Source organism: Osmerus eperlanus, unplaced genomic scaffold (assembly GCF_963692335.1).
Source record: "Osmerus eperlanus unplaced genomic scaffold, fOsmEpe2.1 SCAFFOLD_58, whole genome shotgun sequence".
Taxonomy (NCBI): domain Eukaryota; kingdom Metazoa; phylum Chordata; class Actinopteri; order Osmeriformes; family Osmeridae; genus Osmerus; species Osmerus eperlanus.
The window spans coordinates 68666-87606 of record NW_026911131.1 but is presented as its reverse complement, the minus strand read 5'-3'; positions in this window follow the sequence as shown (position 1 = coordinate 87606).

Genomic DNA, 18941 nt, shown 5'->3' with positions numbered 1-18941 from the left:
GCCTTTCTAGGCAGAGTTATGGGCCGGACAAAAAGGGAAGACAAATATAGTCATTTAAAAAAAAAAATCCAATCCAAAACACGCCCGTAGAGGGGACTCTGATGAGCAGACCAGACCAAGTTTGGGGCATGTAGGGCCTTTCTAGGCAGAGTTATGGGCCGGACAAAAAGGGAAGACAAATATAGTCATTTAAAAAAAAAAATCCAATCCAAAACATGCCCGTAGAGGGGACTCTGATGAGCAGACCAGACCAAGTTTGGGGCATGTAGGGCCTTTCTAGGCAGAGTTATGGGCCAGACAAAAAGGGAAGACAAATATGGTCAAAAATCTTAAAATCCAATCCAAAACACGCCCGTAGAGGGGACTCTGATGAGCAGACCAGACCAAGTTTGGGGCATGTAGGGCCTTTCTAGGCAGAGTTATGGGTCAGACAAAAAGGGAAGACAAATATGGTCAAAAATCTTAAAATCCAATCCAAAACACGCCCGTAGAGGGGACTCTGATGAGCAGACCAGACCAAGTTTGGGGCATGTAGGGCCTTTCTATGCAGAGTTATGGGCCAGACAAAAAGGGAAGACAAATATGGTCAAAAATATTAAAATCCAATCCAAAACATGCCCGTAGAGGGGACTCTGATGAGCAGACCAGACCAAGTTTGGGGCATGTAGGGCCTTTCTAGGCAGAGTTAAGGGCCAGACAAAAAGGGAAGACAAATATGGTCAAAAATCTTAAAATCCAATCCAAAACACGCCCGTAGAGGGGACCCTGATGAGCAGACCAGACCAAGTTTGGGGCATGTAGGGCCTTTCTAGGCAGAGTTATGGGCCAGACAAAAAGGGAAGACAAATATGGTCAAAAATCTTAAAATCCAATCCAAAACACGCCCGTAGAGGGGACTCTGATGAGCAGACCAGACCAAGTTTGGGGCATGTAGGGCCTTTCTAGTCAGAATTATGGGCCAGACAAAAAGGGAAGACAAATATAGTCATAAAAAAAAAAAAATCCAATCCAAAACACGCCCGTAGAGGGGACTCTGATGAGCAGACCAGACCAAGTTTGGGGCATGTAGGGCCTTTCTAGGCAGAGTTATGGGCCGGACAAAAAGGGAAGAAAAATATGGTCAATTTAAAAAAAAATCCAATCCAAAACATGCCCGTAGAGGGGACTCTGATGAGCAGACCAGACCAAGTTTGGGGCATGTAGGGCCTTTCTAGGCAGAGTTATGGGCCAGACAAAAAGGGAAGACAAATATGGTCAAAAATCTTAAAATCCAATCCAAAACACGCCCGTAGAGGGGACTCTGATGAGCAGACCATACCAAGTTTGGGGCATATAGGGCCTTTCTAGGCAGAGTTATGGGCCAGACAAAAAGGGAAGACAAATATAGTCATTAAAAAAAAAAAATCCAATCCAAAACACGCCCGTAGAGGGGACTCTGATGAGCAGACCAGACCAAGTTTGGGGCATGTAGGGCCTTTCTAGGCAGAGTTATGGGCCAGACAAAAAGGGAAGACAAATATGGTCAAAAATCTTAAAATCCAATCCAAAACACGCCCGTAGAGGGGACTCTGATGAGCAGACCAGACCAAGTTTGGGGCATGTAGGGCCTTTCTAGGCAGAGTTATGGGCCAGACAAAAAGGGAAGACAAATATGGTCAAAAATATTAAAATCCAATCCAAAACATGCCCGTAGAGGGGACTCTGATGAGCAGACCAGACCAAGTTTGGGGCATGTAGGGCCTTTCTAGGCAGAGTTATGGGCCGGACAAAAAGGGAAGAAAAATATGGTCAATTTAAAAAAAAATCCAATCCAAAACATGCCCGTAGAGGGGACTCTGATGAGCAGACCAGACCAAGTTTGGGGCATGTAGGGCCTTTCTAGGCAGAGTTATGGGCCGGACAAAAAGGGAAGACAAATATAGTCATTTAAAAAAAAAAATCCAATCCAAAACACGCCCGTAGAGGGGACTCTGATGAGCAGACCAGACCAAGTTTGGGGCATGTAGGGCCTTTCTAGGCAGAGTTATGGGCCGGACAAAAAGGGAAGACAAATATAGTCATTTAAAAAAAAAAATCCAATCCAAAACATGCCCGTAGAGGGGACTCTGATGAGCAGACCAGACCAAGTTTGGGGCATGTAGGGCCTTTCTAGGCAGAGTTATGGGCCAGACAAAAAGGGAAGACAAATATGGTCAAAAATCTTAAAATCCAATCCAAAACACGCCCGTAGAGGGGACTCTGATGAGCAGACCAGACCAAGTTTGGGGCATGTAGGGCCTTTCTAGGCAGAGTTATGGGTCAGACAAAAAGGGAAGACAAATATGGTCAAAAATCTTAAAATCCAATCCAAAACACGCCCGTAGAGGGGACTCTGATGAGCAGACCAGACCAAGTTTGGGGCATGTAGGGCCTTTCTATGCAGAGTTATGGGCCAGACAAAAAGGGAAGACAAATATGGTCAAAAATATTAAAATCCAATCCAAAACATGCCCGTAGAGGGGACTCTGATGAGCAGACCAGACCAAGTTTGGGGCATGTAGGGCCTTTCTAGGCAGAGTTATGGGCCGGACAAAAAGGGAAGAAAAATATGGTCAATTTAAAAAAAAATCCAATCCAAAACATGCCCGTAGAGGGGACTCTGATGAGCAGACCAGACCAAGTTTGGGGCATGTAGGGCCTTTCTAGGCAGAGTTATGGGCCGGACAAAAAGGGAAGACAAATATAGTCATTTAAAAAAAAAAATCCAATCCAAAACACGCCCGTAGAGGGGACTCTGATGAGCAGACCAGACCAAGTTTGGGGCATGTAGGGCCTTTCTAGGCAGAGTTATGGGCCGGACAAAAAGGGAAGACAAATATGGTCAAAAATCTTAAAATCCAATCCAAAACACGCCCGTAGAGGGGACTCTGATGAGCAGACCAGACCAAGGTTGGGGCATGTAGGGCCTTTCTAGGCAGAGTTATGGGCCGGACAAAAAGGGAAGACAAATATGGTCAAAAATCTTAAAATCCAATCCAAAACACGCCCGTAGAGGGGACTCTGATGAGCAGACCAGACCAAGTTTGGGGCATGTAGGGCCTTTCTAGGCAGAGTTATGGGCCGGACAAAAAGGGAAGACAAATATGGTCAAAAATCTTAAAATCCAATCCAAAACACGCCCGTAGAGGGGACTCTGATGAGCAGACCAAGTTTGGGGCATGTAGGGCCTTTCTAGGCAGAGTTATGGGCCGGACAAAAAGGGAAGACAAATATAATCATTTAAAAAAAGAAATCCAATCCAAAACACGCCCGTAGAAGGGACTCTGATGAGCAGACCAGACCAAGTTTGGGGCATGTAGGGCCTTTCTAGGCAGAGTTATGGGCCGGACAAAAAGGGAAGTCAAATATGGTAAAAAAAAAAAAAATCCAATCCAAAACACGCCCGTAGAGGGGACTCTGATGAGCATACCAGACCAAGTTTGGGGCATGTAGGGCCTTTCTAGGCAGAGTTATGGGCCGGACAAAAAGGGAAGTCAAATATGTTCAATTATTTTTTCAATCCAATCCAAAACACGCCCGAAGAGGGGACTCTGAGGAGCAGACCAAGTTTGGGGCATGTAGGGCCTTTCTAGGCAGTTATGGGCCGGACAAAAAGGGAAGTCAAATATGGTCATTTAAAAAAAAAATCCAATCCAAAACATGCCCATAGAGGGGACTCTGACGAGCAGACCAGACCAAGTTTGGGACATGTAGGGCCTTTCTATGCAGAGTTATGGGCCGGACAAAAAGGGAAGACAAATATGGTCAATTTTTTCAAAAATCCAATCCAAAACATGCCCGTAGAGGGGACTCTGATGAGCAGACCAAGTTTGGGGCATGTAGGGCCTTTCTAGGCAGAGTTATGGGCCGGACAATAAGGGAAGTCAAATATGGTCAATTTTTTTGAAAATCCAATCCAAAACACGCCCGTAGAGGGGACTTTGATGAGCAGACCAGACCAAGTTTGGGGCATGTAGGGCCTTTCTAGGCAGAGTTATGGGCCGGACAAAAAGGGAAGTCAAATATGGTCAATTTTTTTTTTAATCCAATCCAAAACACACCCGTAGAGGGGACTCTGATGAGCAGACCAGACCAAGTTTGGGGCATGTAGGGCCTTTCTAGGCAGAGTTATGGGTCAGACAAAAAGGGAAGACAAATATGGTCAAAAATCTTAAAATCCAATCCAAAACACGCCCGTAGAGGGGACTCTGATGAGCAGACCAGACCAAGTTTGGGGCATGTAGGGCCTTTCTATGCAGAGTTATGGGCCGGACAAAAAGGGAAGTCAAATATGGTCATTTTTTTTTTAAATCCAATCCAAAACACACCCGTAGAGGGGACTCTGATGAGCAGACCAGACCAAGTTTGGGGCATGTAGGGCCTTTCTAGGCAGAGTTATGGGCCAGACAAAAAGGGAAGACAAATATGGTCAAAAATATTAAAATCCAATCCAAAACATGCCCGTAGAGGGGACTCTGATGAGCAGACCAGACCAAGTTTGGGGCATGTAGGGCCTTTCTAGGCAGAGTTATGGGCCGGACAAAAAGGGAAGAAAAATATGGTCAATTAAAAAAAAAATCCAATCCAAAACATGCCCGTAGAGGGGACTCTGATGAGCAGACCAGACCAAGTTTGGGGCATGTAGGGCCTTTCTAGGCAGAGTTATGGGCCGGATAAAAAGGGAAGACAAATATGGTCAATTTAAAAAAAAATCCAATCCAAAACATGCCCGTAGAGGGGACTCTGATGAGCAGACCAGACCAAGTTTGGGGCATGTAGGGCCTTTCTAGGCAGAGTTATGGGCCGGATAAAAAGGGAAGACAAATATGGTCAATTTAAAAAAAAATCCAATCCAAAACATGCCCGTAGAGGGGACTCTGATGAGCAGACCAGACCAAGTTTGGGGCATGTAGGGCCTTTCTAGGCAGAGTTATGGGCCAGACAAAAAGGGAAGACAAATATGGTCAAAAATCTTAAAATCCAATCCAAAACACGCCCGTAGAGGGGACTCTGATGAGCAGACCAGACCAAGTTTGGGGCATGTAGGGCCTTTCTAGGCAGAGTTATGGGCCGGACAAAAAGGGAAGACAAATATAGTCATTTAAAAAAAAAAATCCAATCCAAAACACGCCCGTAGAGGGGACTCTGATGAGCAGACCAGACCAAGTTTGGGGCATGTAGGGCCTTTCTAGGCAGAGTTATGGGCCAGACAAAAAGGGAAGACAAATATGGTCAAAAATCTTAAAATCCAATCCAAAACACGCCCGTAGAGGGGACTCTGATGAGCAGACCAGACCAAGTTTGGGGCATGTAGGGCCTTTCTAGGCAGAGTTATGGGCCAGACAAAAAGGGAAGACAAATATGGTCAAAAATCTTAAAATCCAATCCAAAACACGCCCGTAGAGGGGACTCTGATGAGCAGACCAGACCAAGTTTGGGGCATGCAGGGCCTTTCTAGGCAGAGTTATGGGCCAGACAAAAAGGGAAGACAAATATGGTCAAAAATCTTAAAATCCAATCCAAAACACGCCCGTAGAGGGGACTCTGATGAGCAGACCAGACCAAGTTTGGGGCATGTAGGGCCTTTCTAGGCAGAGTTATGGGCCGGACAAAAAGGGAAGAAAAATATAGTCATTTAAAAAAAAAAATCCAATCCAAAACACGCCCGTAGAGGGGACTCTGATGAGCAGACCAGACCAAGTTTGGGGCATGTAGGGCCTTTCTAGGCAGAGTTATGGGCCAGACAAAAAGGGAAGACAAATATGGTCAAAAATCTTAAAATCCAATCCAAAACACGCCCGTAGAGGGGACTCTGATGAGCAGACCAGACCAAGTTTGGGGCATGTAGGGCCTTTCTAGGCAGAGTTATGGGCCAGACAAAAAGGGAAGACAAATATGGTCAAAAATCTTAAAATCCAATCCAAAACACGCCCGTAGAGGGGACTCTGATGAGCAGACCAGACCAAGTTTGGGGCATGTAGGGCCTTTCTAGGCAGAGTTATGGGCCAGACAAAAAGGGAAGATAAATATGGTCAAAAATCTTAAAATACAATCCAAAACACGCCCGTAGAGGGGACTCTGATGAGCAGACCAGACCAAGTTTGGGGCATGTAGGGCCTTTCTAGGCAGAGTTATGGGCCAGACAAAAAGGGAAGACAAATATGGTCAAAAATCTTAAAATCCAATCCAAAACACGCCCGTAGAGGGGACTCTGATGAGCAGACCAGACCAAGTTTGGGGCATGTAGGGCCTTTCTATGCAGAGTTATGGGCCAGACAAAAAGGGAAGACAAATATGGTCAAAAATCTTAAAATCCAATCCAAAACACGCCCATAGAGGGGACTCTGATGAGCAGACCAGACCAAGTTTGGGGCATGTAGGGCCTTTCTAGGCAGAGTTATGGGCCAGACAAAAAGGGAAGACAAATATGGTCAAAAATCTTAAAATCCAATCCAAAACACGCCCGTAGAGGGGACTCTGATGAGCAGACCATACCAAGTTTGGGGCATGTAGGGCCTTTCTAGGCAGAGTTATGGGCCAGACAAAAAGGGAAGTCAAATATGGTAAAAAAAAAAAAAATCCAATCCAAAACACGCCCGTAGAGGGGACTCTGATGAGCATACCAGACCAAGTTTGGGGCATGTAGGGCCTTTCTAGGCAGAGTTATGGGCCGGACAAAAAGGGAAGTCAAATATGTTCAATTATTTTTTCAATCCAATCCAAAACACGCCCGAAGAGGGGACTCTGAGGAGCAGACCAAGTTTGGGGCATGTAGGGCCTTTCTAGGCAGTTATGGGCCGGACAAAAAGGGAAGTCAAATATGGTCATTTAAAAAAAAAATCCAATCCAAAACATGCCCATAGAGGGGACTCTGACGAGCAGACCAGACCAAGTTTGGGACATGTAGGGCCTTTCTATGCAGAGTTATGGGCCGGACAAAAAGGGAAGACAAATATGGTCAATTTTTTCAAAAATCCAATCCAAAACATTCCCGTAGAGGGGACTCTGATGAGCAGACCAAGTTTGGGGCATGTAGGGCCTTTCTAGGCAGAGTTATGGGCCGGACAATAAGGGAAGTCAAATATGGTCAATTTTTTTGAAAATCCAATCCAAAACACGCCCGTAGAGGGGACTTTGATGAGCAGACCAGACCAAGTTTGGGGCATGTATGGCCTTTCTAGGCAGAGTTATGGGCCGGACAAAAAGGGAAGTCAAATATGGTCAATTTTTTTTTTAATCCAATCCAAAACACACCCGTAGAGGGGACTCTGATGAGCAGACCAGACCAAGTTTGGGGCATGTAGGGCCTTTCTAGGCAGAGTTATGGGTCAGACAAAAAGGGAAGACAAATATGGTCAAAAATCTTAAAATCCAATCCAAAACACGCCCGTAGAGGGGACTCTGATGAGCAGACCAGACCAAGTTTGGGGCATGTAGGGCCTTTCTATGCAGAGTTATGGGCCGGACAAAAAGGGAAGTCAAATATGGTCAATTTTTTTTTAAATCCAATCCAAAACACACCCGTAGAGGGGACTCTGATGAGCAGACCAGACCAAGTTTGGGGCATATAGGGCCTTTCTAGGCAGAGTTATGGGCCAGACAAAAAGGGAAGACAAATATGGTCAAAAATATTAAAATCCAATCCAAAACATGCCCGTAGAGGGGACTCTGATGAGCAGACCAGACCAAGTTTGGGGCATGTAGGGCCTTTCTAGGCAGAGTTATGGGCCGGACAAAAAGGGAAGAAAAATATGGTCAATTTAAAAAAAAATCCAATCCAAAACATGCCCGTAGAGGGGACTCTGATGAGCAGACCAGACCAAGTTTGGGGCATGTAGGGCCTTTCTAGGCAGAGTTATGGGCCGGATAAAAAGGGAAGACAAATATGGTCAATTTAAAAAAAAATCCAATCCAAAACATGCCCGTAGAGGGGACTCTGATGAGCAGACCAGACCAAGTTTGGGGCATGTAGGGCCTTTCTAGGCAGAGTTATGGGCCGGATAAAAAGGGAAGACAAATATGGTCAATTTAAAAAAAAATCCAATCCAAAACATGCCCGTAGAGGGGACTCTGATGAGCAGACCAGACCAAGTTTGGGGCATGTAGGGCCTTTCTAGGCAGAGTTATGGGCCAGACAAAAAGGGAAGACAAATATGGTCAAAAATCTTAAAATCCAATCCAAAACACGCCCGTAGAGGGGACTCTGATGAGCAGACCAGACCAAGTTTGGGGCATGTAGGGCCTTTCTAGGCAGAGTTATGGGCCGGACAAAAAGGGAAGACAAATATAGTCATTTAAAAAAAAAAATCCAATCCAAAACACGCCCGTAGAGGGGACTCTGATGAGCAGACCAGACCAAGTTTGGGGCATGTAGGGCCTTTCTAGGCAGAGTTATGGGCCAGACAAAAAGGGAAGACAAATATGGTCAAAAATCTTAAAATCCAATCCAAAACACGCCCGTAGAGGGGACTCTGATGAGCAGACCAGACCAAGTTTGGGGCATGTAGGGCCTTTCTAGGCAGAGTTATGGGCCAGACAAAAAGGGAAGACAAATATGGTCAAAAATCTTAAAATCCAATCCAAAACACGCCCGTAGAGGGGACTCTGATGAGCAGACCAGACCAAGTTTGGGGCATGCAGGGCCTTTCTAGGCAGAGTTATGGGCCAGACAAAAAGGGAAGACAAATATGGTCAAAAATCTTAAAATCCAATCCAAAACACGCCCGTAGAGGGGACTCTGATGAGCAGACCAGACCAAGTTTGGGGCATGTAGGGCCTTTCTAGGCAGAGTTATGGGCCAGACAAAAAGGGAAGACAAATATGGTCAAAAATCTTAAAATCCAATCCAAAACACGCCCGTAGAGGGGACTCTGATGAGCAGACCAGACCAAGTTTGGGGCATGTAGGGCCTTTCTAGGCAGAGTTATGGGCCGGACAAAAAGGGAAGAAAAATATAGTCATTTAAAAAAAAAAATCCAATCCAAAACACGCCCGTAGAGGGGACTCTGATGAGCAGACCAGACCAAGTTTGGGGCATGTAGGGCCTTTCTAGGCAGAGTTATGGGCCAGACAAAAAGGGAAGACAAATATGGTCAAAAATCTTAAAATCCAATCCAAAACACGCCCGTAGAGGGGACTCTGATGAGCAGACCAGACCAAGTTTGGGGCATGTAGGGCCTTTCTAGGCAGAGTTATGGGCCAGACAAAAAGGGAAGACAAATATGGTCAAAAATCTTAAAATCCAATCCAAAACACGCCCGTAGAGGGGACTCTGATGAGCAGACCAGACCAAGTTTGGGGCATGTAGGGCCTTTCTAGGCAGAGTTATGGGCCAGACAAAAAGGGAAGACAAATATGGTCAAAAATCTTAAAATCCAATCCAAAACACGCCCGTAGAGGGGACTCTGATGAGCAGACCAGACCAAGTTTGGGGCATGTAGGGCCTTTCTAGGCAGAGTTATGGGCCAGACAAAAAGGGAAGACAAATATGGTCAAAAATCTTAAAATCCAATCCAAAACACGCCCGTAGAGGGGACTCTGATGAGCAGACCAGACCAAGTTTGGGGCATGTAGGGCCTTTCTATGCAGAGTTATGGGCCAGACAAAAAGGGAAGACAAATATGGTCAAAAATCTTAAAATCCAATCCAAAACACGCCCATAGAGGGGACTCTGATGAGCAGACCAGACCAAGTTTGGGGCATGTAGGGCCTTTCTAGGCAGAGTTATGGGCCAGACAAAAAGGGAAGACAAATATGGTCAAAAATCTTAAAATCCAATCCAAAACACGCCCGTAGAGGGGACTCTGATGAGCAGACCATACCAAGTTTGGGGCATATAGGGCCTTTCTAGGCAGAGTTATGGGCCAGACAAAAAGGGAAGACAAATATGGTCAAAAATATTAAAATCCAATCCAAAACATGTCCGTAGAGGGGACTCTGATGAGCAGACCAGACCAAGTTTGGGGCATGTAGGGCCTTTCTAGGCAGAGTTATGGGCCGGACAAAAAGGGAAGAAAAATATGGTCAATTAAAAAAAAATCCAATCCAAAACATGCCCGTAGAGGGGACTCTGATGAGCAGACCAGACCAAGTTTGGGGCATGTAGGGCCTTTCTAGGCAGAGTTATGGGCCGGATAAAAAGGGAAGACAAATATGGTCAATTTAAAAAGAAATCCAATCCAAAACATGCCCGTAGAGGGGACTCTGATGAGCAGACCAGACCAAGTTTGGGGCATGAAGGGCCTTTCTAGGCAGAGTTATGGGCCGGATAAAAAGGGAAGACAAATATGGTCAATTTAAAAAAAAATCCAATCCAAAACATGCCCGTAGAGGGGACTCTGATGAGCAGACCAGACCAAGTTTGGGGCATGTAGGGCCTTTCTAGGCAGAGTTATGGGCCGGACAAAAAGGGAAGACAAATATAGTCATTTAAAAAAAAAAATCCAATCCAAAACATGCCCGTAGAGGGGACTCTGATGAGCAGACCAGACCAAGTTTGGGGCATGTAGGGCCTTTCTAGGCAGAGTTATGGGCCAGACAAAAAGGGAAGACAAATATGGTCAAAAATCTTAAAATCCAATCCAAAACACGCCCGTAGAGGGGACTCTGATGAGCAGACCAGACCAAGTTTGGGGCATGTAGGGCCTTTCTAGGCAGAGTTATGGGCCGGACAAAAAGGGAAGACAAATATAGTCATTTAAAAAAAAAAATCCAATCCAAAACACGCCCGTAGAGGGGACTCTGATGAGCAGACCAGACCAAGTTTGGGGCATGTAGGGCCTTTCTAGGCAGAGTTATGGGCCGGACAAAAAGGGAAGACAAATATAGTCATTTAAAAAAAAAAATCCAATCCAAAACACGCCCGTAGAGGGGACTCTGATGAGCAGACCAGACCAAGTTTGGGGCATGTAGGGCCTTTCTAGGCAGAGTTATGGGCCAGACAAAAAGGGAAGACAAATATGGTCAAAAATCTTAAAATCCAATCCAAAACACGCCCGTAGAGGGGACTCTGATGAGCAGACCAGACCAAGTTTGGGGCATGTAGGGCCTTTCTATGCAGAGTTATGGGCCAGACAAAAAGGGAAGACAAATATGGTCAAAAATCTTAAAATCCAATCCAAAACACGCCCGTAGAGGGGACTCTGATGAGCAGACCAGACCAAGTTTGGGGCATGTAGGGCCTTTCTAGGCAGAGTTATGGGCCGGACAAAAAGGGAAGACAAATATAGTCATTTAAAAAAAAAAATCCAATCCAAAACACGCCCGTAGAGGGGACTCTGATGAGCAGACCAGACCAAGTTTGGGGCATGTAGGGCCTTTCTAGGCAGAGTTATGGGCCAGACAAAAAGGGAAGACAAATATGGTCAAAAATCTTAAAATCCAATCCAAAACACGCCCGTAGAGGGGACTCTGATGAGCAGACCAGACCAAGTTTGGGGCATGTAGGGCCTTTCTATGCAGAGTTATGGGCCAGACAAAAAGGGAAGACAAATATGGTCAAAAATCTTAAAATCCAATCCAAAACACGCCCATAGAGGGGACTCTGATGAGCAGACCAGACCAAGTTTGGGGCATGTAGGGCCTTTCTAGAGAGAGTTATGGGCCAGACAAAAAGGGAAGACAAATATGGTCAAAAATCTTAAAATCCAATCCAAAACATGCCCGTAGAGGGGACTCTGATGAGCAGACCATACCAAGTTTGGGGCATATAGGGCCTTTCTAGGCAGAGTTATGGGCCAGACAAAAAGGGAAGACAAATATAGTCATAAAAAAAAAAAATTCCAATCCAAAACACGCCCGTAGAGGGGACTCTGATGAGCAGACCAGACCAAGTTTGGGGCATGTAGGGCCTTTCTAGGCAGAGTTATGGGCCAGACAAAAAGGGAAGACAAATATGGTCAAAAATCTTAAAATCCAATCCAAAACACGCCCGTAGAGGGGACTCTGATGAGCAGACCAGACCAAGTTTGGGGCATGTAGGGCCTTTCTAGGCAGAGTTATGGGCCAGACAAAAAGGGAAGACAAATATGGTCAAAAATCTTAAAATCCAATCCAAAACACGCCCGTAGAGGGGACTCTGATGAGCAGACCAGACCAAGTTTGGGGCATGTAGGGCCTTTCTAGGCAGAGTTATGGGCCAGACAAAAAGGGAAGACAAATATGGTCAAAAATCTTAAAATCCAATCCAAAACACGCCCGTAGAGGGGACTCTGATGAGCAGACCATACCAAGTTTGGGGCATATAGGGCCTTTCTAGGCAGAGTTATGGGCCAGACAAAAAGGGAAGACAAATATAGTCATAAAAAAAAAAAATCCAATCCAAAACACGCCCGTAGAGGGGACTCTGATGAGCAGACCAGACCAAGTTTGGGGCATGTAGGGCCTTTCTAGGCAGAGTTATGGGCCAGACAAAAAGGGAAGACAAATATGGTCAAAAATCTTAAAATCCAATCCAAAACACGCCCGTAGAGGGGACTCTGATGAGCAGACCAGACCAAGTTTGGGGCATGTAGGGCCTTTCTAGGCAGAGTTATGGGCCAGACAAAAAGGGAAGACAAATATGGTCAAAAATCTTAAAATCCAATCCAAAACACGCCCGTAGAGGGGACTCTGATGAGCAGACCAGACCAAGTTTGGGGCATGTAGGGCCTTTCTAGTCAGAATTATGGGCCAGACAAAAAGGGAAGACAAATATAGTCATTAAAAAAAAAAATCCAATCCAAAACACGCCCGTAGAGGGGACTCTGATGAGCAGACCAGACCAAGTTTGGGGCATGTAGGGCCTTTCTAGGCAGAGTTATGGGCCAGACAAAAAGGGAAGACAAATATGGTCAAAAATCTTAAAATCCAATCCAAAACACGCCCGTAGAGGGGACTCTGATGAGCAGACCAGACCAAGTTTGGGGCATGTAGGGCCTTTCTATGCAGAGTTATGGGCCAGACAAAAAGGGAAGACAAATATGGTCAAAAATCTTAAAATCCAATCCAAAACACGCCCATAGAGGGGACTCTGATGAGCAGACCAGACCAAGTTTGGGGCATGTAGGGCCTTTCTAGGCAGAGTTATGGGCCAGACAAAAAGGGAAGACAAATATGGTCAAAAATCTTAAAATCCAATCCAAAACACGCCCGTAGAGGGGACTCTGATGAGCAGACCATACCAAGTTTGGGGCATATAGGGCCTTTCTAGGCAGAGTTATGGGCCAGACAAAAAGGGAAGACAAATATGGTCAAAAATATTAAAATCCAATCCAAAACATGCCTGTAGAGGGGACTCTGATGAGCAGACCAGACCAAGTTTGGGGCATGTAGGGCCTTTCTAGGCAGAGTTATGGGCCGGACAAAAAGGGAAGAAAAATATGGTCAATTTTAAAAAAAATCCAATCCAAAACATGCCCGTAGAGGGGACTCTGATGAGCAGACCAGACCAAGTTTGGGGCATGTAGGGCCTTTCTAGGCAGAGTTATGGGCCGGATAAAAAGGGAAGACAAATATGGTCAATTAAAAAAAAAATCCAATCCAAAACATGCCCGTAGAGGGGACTCTGATGAGCAGACCAGACCAAGTTTGGGGCATGAAGGGCCTTTCTAGGCAGAGTTATGGGCCGGACAAAAAGGGAAGAAAAATATGGTCAATTTAAAAAAAAATCCAATCCAAAACATGCCCGTAGAGGGGACTCTGATGAGCAGACCAGACCAAGTTTGGGGCATGTAGGGCCTTTCTAGGCAGAGTTATGGGCCGGATAAAAAGGGAAGACAAATATGGTCAATTAAAAAAAAAATCCAATCCAAAACATGCCCGTAGAGGGGACTCTGATGAGCAGACCAGACCAAGTTTGGGGCATGTAGGGCCTTTCTAGGCAGAGTTATGGGCCAGACAAAAAGGGAAGACAAATATGGTCAAAAATCTTAAAATCCAATCCAAAACACGCCCATAGAGGGGACTCTGATGAGCAGACCAGACCAAGTTTGGGGCATGTAGGGCCTTTCTAGGCAGAGTTATGGGCCGGACAAAAAGGGAAGACAAATATAGTCATTTAAAAAAAAAAAATCCAATCCAAAACACGCCCGTAGAGGGGACTCTGATGAGCAGACCAGACCAAGTTTGGGGCATGTAGGGCCTTTCTAGGCAGAGTTATGGGCCAGACAAAAAGGGAAGACAAATATGGTCAAAAATCTTAAAATCCAATCCAAAACACGCCCGTAGAGGGGACTCTGATGAGCAGACCAGACCAAGTTTGGGGCATGTAGGGCCTTTCTAGGCAGAGTTATGGGCCAGACAAAAAGGGAAGACAAATATGGTCAAAAATATTAAAATCCAATCCAAAACATGCCCGTAGAGGGGACTCTGATGAGCAGACCAGACCAAGTTTGGGGCATGTAGGGCCTTTCTAGGCAGAGTTATGGGCCGGACAAAAAGGGAAGAAAAATATGGTCAATTTAAAAAAAAATCCAATCCAAAACATGCCCGTAGAGGGGACTCTGATGAGCAGACCAGACCAAGTTTGGGGCATGTAGGGCCTTTCTAGGCAGAGTTATGGGCCGGACAAAAAGGGAAGACAAATATAGTCATTTAAAAAAAAAATCCAATCCAAAACACGCCCGTAGAGGGGACTCTGATGAGCAGACCAGACCAAGTTTGGGGCATGTAGGGCCTTTCTAGGCAGAGTTATGGGCCGGACAAAAAGGGAAGACAAATATAGTCATTTAAAAAAAAAAATCCAATCCAAAACATGCCCGTAGAGGGGACTCTGATGAGCAGACCAGACCAAGTTTGGGGCATGTAGGGCCTTTCTAGGCAGAGTTATGGGCCAGACAAAAAGGGAAGACAAATATGGTCAAAAATCTTAAAATCCAATCCAAAACACGCCCGTAGAGGGGACTCTGATGAGCAGACCAGACCAAGTTTGGGGCATGTAGGGCCTTTCTAGGCAGAGTTATGGGTCAGACAAAAAGGGAAGACAAATATGGTCAAAAATCTTAAAATCCAATCCAAAACACGCCCGTAGAGGGGACTCTGATGAGCAGACCAGACCAAGTTTGGGGCATGTAGGGCCTTTCTATGCAGAGTTATGGGCCAGACAAAAAGGGAAGACAAATATGGTCAAAAATATTAAAATCCAATCCAAAACATGCCCGTAGAGGGGACTCTGATGAGCAGACCAGACCAAGTTTGGGGCATGTAGGGCCTTTCTAGGCAGAGTTATGGGCCGGACAAAAAGGGAAGACAAATATAGTCATTTAAAAAAAAAATCCAATCCAAAACACGCCCGTAGAGGGGACTCTGATGAGCAGACCAGACCAAGTTTGGGGCATGTAGGGCCTTTCTAGGCAGAGTTATGGGCCAGACAAAAAGGGAAGACAAATATGGTCAAAAATCTTAAAATCCAATCCAAAACACGCCCGTAGAGGGGACTCTGATGAGCAGACCAGACCAAGTTTGGGGCATGTAGGGCCTTTCTAGGCAGAGTTATGGGCCAGACAAAAAGGGAAGACAAATATGGTCAAAAATCTTAAAATCCAATCCAAAACACGCCCGTAGAGGGGACTCTGATGAGCAGACCAGACCAAGTTTGGGGCATGCAGGGCCTTTCTAGGCAGAGTTATGGGCCAGACAAAAAGGGAAGACAAATATGGTCAAAAATCTTAAAATCCAATCCAAAACACGCCCGTAGAGGGGACTCTGATGAGCAGACCAGACCAAGTTTGGGGCATGTAGGGCCTTTCTAGGCAGAGTTATGGGCCAGACAAAAAGGGAAGACAAATATGGTCAAAAATCTTAAAATCCAATCCAAAACACGCCCGTAGAGGGGACTCTGATGAGCAGACCAGACCAAGTTTGGGGCATGTAGGGCCTTTCTAGGCAGAGTTATGGGCCGGACAAAAAGGGAAGAAAAATATAGTCATTTAAAAAAAAAAATCCAATCCAAAACACGCCCGTAGAGGGGACTCTGATGAGCAGACCAAACCAAGTTTGGGGCATGTAGGGCCTTTCTAGGCAGAGTTATGGGCCAGACAAAAAGGGAAGACAAATATGGTCAAAAATCTTAAAATCCAATCCAAAACACGCCCGTAGAGGGGACTCTGATGAGCAGACCAGACCAAGTTTGGGGCATGTAGGGCCTTTCTAGGCAGAGTTATGGGCCAGACAAAAAGGGAAGACAAATATGGTCAAAAATCTTAAAATCCAATCCAAAACACGCCCGTAGAGGGGACTCTGATGAGCAGACCAGACCAAGTTTGGGGCATGTAGGGCCTTTCTAGGCAGAGTTATGGGCCAGACAAAAAGGGAAGACAAATATGGTCAAAAATCTTAAAATCCAATCCAAAACACGCCCGTAGAGGGGACTCTGATGAGCAGACCATACCAAGTTTGGGGCATATAGGGCCTTTCTAGGCAGAGTTATGGGCCAGACAAAAAGGGAAGACAAATATGGTCAAAAATATTAAAATCCAATCCAAAACATGTCCGTAGAGGGGACTCTGATGAGCAGACCAGACCAAGTTTGGGGCATGTAGGGCCTTTCTAGGCAGAGTTATGGGCCGGACAAAAAGGGAAGAAAAATATGGTCAATTAAAAAAAAAATCCAATCCAAAACATGCCCGTAGAGGGGACTCTGATGAGCAGACCAGACCAAGTTTGGGGCATGTAGGGCCTTTCTAGGCAGAGTTATGGGCCGGATAAAAAGGGAAGACAAATATGGTCAATTTAAAAAGAAATCCAATCCAAAACATGCCCGTAGAGGGGACTCTGATGAGCAGACCAGACCAAGTTTGGGGCATGAAGGGCCTTTCTAGGCAGAGTTATGGGCCGGATAAAAAGGGAAGACAAATATGGTCAATTTAAAAAAAAATCCAATCCAAAACATGCCCGTAGAGGGGACTCTGATGAGCAGACCAGACCAAGTTTGGGGCATGTAGGGCCTTTCTAGGCAGAGTTATGGGCCGGACAAAAAGGGAAGACAAATATAGTCATTTAAAAAAAAAAAACCAATCCAAAACATGCCCGTAGAGGGGACTCTGATGAGCAGACCAGACCAAGTTTGGGGCATGTAGGGCCTTTCTAGGCAGAGTTATGGGCCAGACAAAAAGGGAAGACAAATATGGTCAAAAATCTTAAAATCCAATCCAAAACACGCCCGTAGAGGGGACTCTGATGAGCAGACCAGACCAAGTTTGGGGCATGTAGGGCCTTTCTAGGCAGAGTTATGGGCCGGACAAAAAGGGAAGACAAATATAGTCATTTAAAAAAAAAAATCCAATCCAAAACACGCCCGTAGAGGGGACTCTGATGAGCAGACCAGACCAAGTTTGGGGCATGTAGGGCCTTTCTAGGCAGAGTTATGGGCCAGACAAAAAGGGAAGACAAATATGGTCAAAAATCTTAAAATCCAATCCAAAACACGCCCGTAGAGGGGACTCTGATGAGCAGACCAGACCAAGTTTGGGGCATGTAGGGCCTTTCTAGGCAGAGTTATGGGCCAGACAAAAAGGGAAGACAAATATGGTCAAAAATCTTAAAATCCAATCCAAAACACGCCCGTAGAGGGGACTCTGATGAGCAGACCAGACCAAGTTTGGGGCATGTAGGGCCTTTCTAGGCAGAGTTATGGGCCAGACAAAAAGGGAAGACAAATATGGTCAAAAATCTTAAAATCCAATCCAAAACACGCCCGTAGAGGGGACTCTGATGAGCAGACCAGACCAAGTTTGGGGCATGTAGGGCCTTTCTAGGCAGAGTTATGGGCCAGACAAAAAGGGAAGACAAATATGGTCAAAAATCTTAAAATCCAATCCAAAACACGCCCGTAGAGGGGACTCTGATGAGCAGACCAGACCAAGTTTGGGGCATGTAGGGCCTTTCTAGGCAGAGTTATGGGCCAGACAAAAAGGGAAGACAAATATGGTCAAAAATCTTAAAATCCAATCCAAAACACGCCCGTAGAGGGGACTCTGATGAGCAGACCAGACCAAGTTTGGGGCATGTAGGGCCTTTCTAGGCAGAGTTATGGGCCAGACAAAAAGGGAAGACAAATATGGTCAAAAATCTTAAAATCCAATCCAAAACACGCCCGTAGAGGGGACTCTGATGAGCAGACCATACCAAGTTTGGGGCATATAGGGCCTTTCTAGGCAGAGTTATGGGCCAGACAAAAAGGGAAGACAAATATGGTCAAAAATATTAAAATCCAATCCAAAACATGTCCGTAGAGGGGACTCTGATGAGCAGACCAGACCAAGTTTGGGGCATGTAGGGCCTTTCTAGGCAGAGTTATGGGCCGGACAAAAAGGGAAGAAAAATATGGTCAATTAAAAAAAAAATCCAATCCAAAACATGCCCGTAGAGGGGACTCTGATGAGCAGACCAGACCAAGTTTGGGGCATGTAGGGCCTTTCTAGGCAGAGTTATGGGCCAGACAAAAAGGGAAGACAAATATGGTCAAAAATCTTAAAATCCAATCCAAAACACGCCCGTAGAGGGGACTCTGATGAGCAGACCAGACCAAGTTTGGGGCATGTAGGGCCTTTCTAGGCAGAGTTATGGGCCAGACAAAAAGGGAAGACAAATATGGTCAAAAATCTTAAAATCCAATCCAAAACACGCCCGTAGAGGGGACTCTGATGAGCAGACCATACCAAGTTTGGGGCATATAGGGCCTTTCTAGGCAGAGTTATGGGCCAGACAAAAAGGGAAGACAAATATGGTCAAAAATATTAAAATCCAATCCAAAACATGTCCGTAGAGGGGACTCTGATGAGCAGACCAGACCAAGTTTGGGGCATGTAGGGCCTTTCTAGGCAGAGTTATGGGCCGGACAAAAAGGGAAGAAAAATATGGTCAATTAAAAAAAAAATCCAATCCAAAACATGCCCGTAGAGGGGACTCTGATGAGCAGACCAGACCAAGTTTGGGGCATGTAGGGC